The sequence below is a fragment of the Artibeus jamaicensis genome, unplaced genomic scaffold (assembly GCF_021234435.1).
Source record: "Artibeus jamaicensis isolate MK-2021 breed Jamaican fruit bat unplaced genomic scaffold, CSHL_Jam_final contig_759, whole genome shotgun sequence".
NCBI classification, from domain to species: Eukaryota; Metazoa; Chordata; class Mammalia; order Chiroptera; family Phyllostomidae; genus Artibeus; species Artibeus jamaicensis.
Window position 1 is genome coordinate 605,372 of NW_026521953.1, and position 5,778 is coordinate 611,149.

Consider the following 5,778-nt stretch of genomic DNA (forward strand, 5'->3'; position numbering starts at 1 on the left):
CTCCTGCCTCTGCAGCTGAGACCACCCTGTGGCTCCCAGCTTCTTCTCACATGGGGAGGGTTATAGCCTTGTGCCTTCCCTATTCTTCTACCTCTGATGTCTGCGTCTTGGAATCTAGGAGCTGGTCATGCCTATCACGGGGGAGCTGTGCAGCTTGGGTGGGGGCTGTGTACTCCTGGACTCCTAGTGCTGAGAAAACCAAGTGCAGACTAACTCTGAAGGAGGTTTATTCTATGATTTCCAGGGGACATTGGCTCTCTCCCCATCTGTCCCCTGATCTTCAATGGATTTTTTTAATTATAGATTTTATATGATCTTTTGTTTATTAAATGTATTGGGGTGGCATGGGTTAAGAAGATTACATAAGCTTCAAGTGTACAATTCTATGATACGTCATCTGCGTACTGCGTCGTGTGTTCACCACCGGAAGTCAATCTTCCGTCACCATAAACTTGACCCCCTTTACCCTCTACTACCTCCCACCTGCTTCCCTCTGGTAACCACCATCCTGTCTCTGTGTCTGTGCGTTTTTGCTCATTTGCCTTGTTTGTTCATTTCTCGCTTTCAGTTTTATATCCCACATGTGATTATACATGACCTTAAAGGGGTTCGATTTCGAGACTTTCCTGGAAGCCCTTTTAACTCTCAGAGATGCCTGCTGTGCATCAGAGAAAGGAGCTCTCAGCAGAGGAATTTCCATTTTTAATTGAATACCGTGACAGGTTCTCTCAACACACCCTCGAGAGCTCACCGTGGTCCCGCAAGTAAGCAGGAGGAGGGAAGAGGGCGGCGGCCCAGAGAGGCCTCTATAACCAGGGTCTCAGATGAAGAAAAGCCAGAAAGACAGCCCGTGTGGCTGGCTCACAGTCAGGGGCAGGGGAGATGGGGCACTGCGGGGCTCTTTCCCCGCCCACTTCACCAATGGCCTAGGGTCCCTGCCCTCGGGCTGCGGTAGAAAACTTTATCCCAGGAAGCGTGTGCAGCTCAGCCCCGTGCTCCGGTAACGTCGAGATCGAGGTATCGGGTACCGAGAGCAAGTACCTTCCTTCTCCAAACTGCGTGGCTTACACAAGCCAGCACACCCCACCCAGCAGGCCCACGTGTGCCCTGGTTTGAAATGTGGATTTCTAGGGCTCGATGCTCTATTGACTGCAAGAACGTGTTTGGAAATAAAACCACTCGGTCTGTTCTATTTAGTCCATCTAATAGATAAACCGATAAACCTGGAAGGAGGGAGAGAAGAGAGCTGGTTTGTAGGCACTTTTGGTAGATGGAATACACTCCCAGTCAAATCTCAGAAGGTGAAGGACTGCCACCTTCGCCACAGTCAGGTAACACCTGAGAAGTCTCTGCCCTCTAGTGGCTGAAGGTCCAAACAACTATTCTGCACGAAATCGACAGTGTGGGCCTGGAATGCTGAACTGAGACCCTCCCAAACAGGTACTCTCTGTGGGCGGTGTTACCCGCTTGGCTTTAAGTCCTGGGGCTCTGTTCCCAATGAGCTAAGTGGTCTTAGGTCCCCAGAAGCCTCACGCACTTGGTAGCCTGTGCAGCAGAGGCCAAGGATAGCCCTAAGCTGGGGAAGCCACGGAGCCTGTGTGAGACCCAGTTTCCCTCCCACACTGACCAGCCCTGGCCCTGGGGCCTCCCTAGGAAGGAGCCCTATGCAGGTGACCATTAGGCAATGTGACATCATGTCCTGGCCATTTGGTCTTCTCCAGCTGCAGCCACACCTTTCCCATCCGCGTAAGTCACTGGTCACGTCCCATCCCCACCGAGCTCAGACGTCCTACCTCTGTGCTGTCCCTACATTCAGTACTGGCTCTGTCACTGCATAATTAAGTTGTGCGTCCATGTGACTGCTTCCACTGCTAGACCGTATCCTCCATGAGGGCAAGGACTGTGTCTCTCCTGTCCGTAATTGTATCGCTAGTGCACAGTGTGAGACCTGGAACACAATAGGTGTGCCAAAATATTTGTTAAATCACTGAATAAAAAGCAGGCAATAAAGAAGCCCTAAGTAAGGAAGCAGCAGCAGGATAAAAGAGAAGAAGGCATATTATCTATCTATCTAGATATATCTAGATAGATATATTTAGATGCTAGAATTAATAGGTTTCGATGACTGATTGACTGACTGATTAACCATAAGAATAAGAGTGAACAAGCTCTAGAATAAGTCCCAGGTTTCTGCATTTATAAGTAGATAGGAGATGGTGCTGTTTGCTGAGAGAGAGAATACAGGAGGACGTGTAAGTGGCTTAAACAACAGCAATTTATTTCTGACAGGTCTGAAGGCTAAAGGTTCAGGATTGAGGTATCAACAGGTGTGGTTTCTTCCGAGGCCTCTCCCCTTGGCTTGCAGGTGGCTGCCTTCTCGCTGTGTCCTCACATGGTGCTTTCTCGCTGCACCCACATTCCTGCCATCTGTGTGTGTGTGTGTCCAAATTTCCTCTCTTTATCAGGATACCAGTCACAGTAGATTAGGGCCCAACTTAATGTCCTCATTTTAATGTAATCGCCTTTTTAAAGGCCGTGTCCAAACACAGTCACATTCTGAGGTAGTGGGGGGTAGAACTCCAACATACAAATTTTGCAGGAGGCACAATTTGGCTCATAACAGGTCTACATTTCTCCTCATTCTCCTTCCACACCACTGCCCCAAAGGCAGCCAGCCCATGCCTCTCCGCCACAGCACTGACGTCAGATGGGCTCCTGCCTCAGACTTCCAAGATTCAGACTTCAACGTGTTAAGAAAACAAATGAAAGAACCGGTTATTCTGCCCAGAATGGGGATAAGAAAATGGCAGGAAGACATTTTCTTACTCCCCCAAAGCACGAGTAACAATTCACTGGTTCCAAAAGAGAGGAACACTCTAAGCCAAGGGACCTACAAAAGCAAAGATACCACGACATTAAATTTCCTAAGGAGTCTGGGGACAGTTAGATGTGGCTGTTGTGACAGGGGCATGTGGGGGATGGTAAGAGCTGAAGCAAGAGGGGGTGGCTGAGATCATTGTAAAGAGCTTTCCTTTTGGCATAAAATCAGCCAGTGTTTTATCTAGACATGTAAACAGGGAATTAGAGGCTGCTCCAATCTCTTAGGCAGAAAACAATATAATTATTGTGAAAGGTTGGAACATTGGAGGATGACATTAAGACAAAGAGCTATTAGGTTGGGGGTACGGACCAGAGTGGTGAATAAAAGGTAAAGAGAGAAAAAAAAAAGATAAAAGCAGAGAAAAAGAGAGGAGAAAGGGAGAGAAGGCAAAAAGAGCAGATACCTAGTTCAGAGCTAAATGATGAATGCTAGTATCCCAGATGGGATTCTGTTGAGTTGGGCTCCACCTCCTCAAGAAGACAGTCTCCTCCTCACAGACTTTCGGGAGTTGGCCAACACCTCTGGACAGTGGAGGATCCTGGGACCAGAAGGGGATCTAGAAATCAGGGGGTCAGTTCCCATGGAGGTACAGCAGAACAAGGACTGCCAGTGAGGAAGGTGGCTAAGAGGTGCAAGAGGGCTTGGCCGATGGATGAGATGGGCCTCTGTGGACTGATTGGCTGGATGTTGATAAGTCCAGTTCTGATTGGTCATTTAGGGAACTCAGTCAACTCGAGGTAGGGCTTATATAAATCAAGGACCAGTTACCTGGATCCAAGCACACTGAGGACATCTTGGTGGCTGTCAAAAAGCTTAAGTTTCCTCTTTCAGGTACCACGGCAGGAAAGCAGAAGGGTCAGAGGAGAAAGGAAGATCACTATGCTTGTTCACTCTCATCACTAGTGAGCTTACAGCAATGGTCAAGGCCAGAGGTTAAATGTAAGGAAGGCCAAAGAACCAGGTAAGGGGTTTTATCCCAACTGCAGGCTAAGCAAGCCACCTTCTCCTTTCCATTGAGTGAGGCTTGCTCTGAAGGAAGATGGCCAGAGTTGGCTATGGTATGTCAGTCAAAGTTGTGACTGTCTCCAAAATGAGTTTAATTTTTCTTTATGAAAACTCTAGTCACAAGAACACCAGGGTTTCAGCCCTGGCTGGGTTCAGTTGATTGGAGTTTTTGTCCCATACACCAAAAAGTCGCGGGTTCGATTCCTGATCAGGGCACATACCTGGGCTGTAGTTTCAATCCCCAGTACGGGAGGCAACAGATGGTTGTTTCTCTCTTGTGTGAATGTTTCTCTCTTCCTACCTCTCTCTCTAAAGTCAATAAAAATATATCCTTGTGTAAGGATTTAAAAAAGAAGAACAACAGGGTTTCCACTCTGGGTTGGCCCCAGGGTTCATCAACCCTAATGGGTCAGGGAAGCCACACTGCAGTGGTGCGTGGTAGGTCTGTGGGGCTTTGTTGCCTCTGGGCTCAGGAGAGTGAAGCTCTCTGAGACCGTGCGGGGACAGTGGGAGCCGAGAGACCAGGCTTGCCCCTATGCAGCTGGTGACTAATGAGAGATTGGTGTGGGCATGAATCACCGGCAGGCAGAGGGAGAGGCCGTCAAATTGGACAAAAGGGCTCTGAGGCCAAGCTCCCTGGAGCACGCCTCATACACAACCGGGCACAGCCGCCATGGAAGCAACCCGAAGCCTTCCACTGTGTTCTCACCCACTCTCCGATAATTCTTTAGATTTGATTAATATTGACTATATCTTTCATTGTAAAAATAGTGTAAGCATACTATAGAAAACCAAGAAAAAGTTTATCCACAACACTGCCCCCCAAAGTTAATTGTGATACAATTGCAGATTTCCTCCACTGGACCTTACCCACCTGAGTCACAGTCTCAAACTTAGGACTTGAGGCACTTGTGGAAGAAAATCAACCAGAGCACCTTTAACATAAGACTTTATTCAAAAATGCCTGGCATGAGGAGTTTCCAAAAGAGCATTCTCACCTGGGCAAGGAGGCTGAGTCGAGCAGTATTTTTTACAAGGATTTAAGAGGAAGGACCAGATGAAGTTCAGCTAATTTGGGGAATGGTTCAAAGATGGCTCTCAGAAGCAGGAGGAATTGTTCCTCAGGATGAGGAGCCCTTGTTTGTGATTTTACCACGGGCATTGGGAGGGGCAGTTAGGAGCTAGGTTCACGTGGGAGAGAGGCAGAGAGGAACGTCTAACGGGGGCAAGGACAGGCAAGGCCCACACTGGGAATTCTGACTTTTAGTGTCTCTTTCAGGGATCAAACGCACACCCAGGTCTTCTGACTCCTGGCCAGAGACCTTGCCCCAGCTCACAGAGGCCCCAACCTTCCCTACTCTGGTGGGTGATTGAGAAAGAACCGTGGGTATCCTGGACCCACTCATGGAAGGAAAGGTTCAGATATGTAAAGGCTTGGACAGCGTAGGCAAAAATGGGAAGATTTTGTCCTAAGAACGAGACTTATCTTCAATAGCACTGGGGCCTGCAGGAATGGAGTTCTATGTGTTGCTGGCCTGCAGCTACAGGTGAAGGGAATTCTGCAACTAGGGACTGACACAGTCAAGGGCTCCCTTATTTGCTGATGATTCAGCTCTGAAGCATCACTGTACTAATCATTGTTGCTGTGCTTCTTAATAAAACTCCCCTGTGCTCGATCCTCAGAATTTTTAGCTATCAGCCTGGGTGGCCAGTCCTGCAGCCCATTGTACCTCTGTCCCCTAGGGGCAATCGGCCCTGTGCATATCAGCTTTTTTTCCTTGCTGTGCCTTTAAGAGCTGCAGGAATGCAAAGAGAGTCTGGAGGAGGGGTGGGGTCTCCCAACAGGACTTCTGGGAAAGGATCCTGGGAATTTTTTACCAGAAACAAAGCTG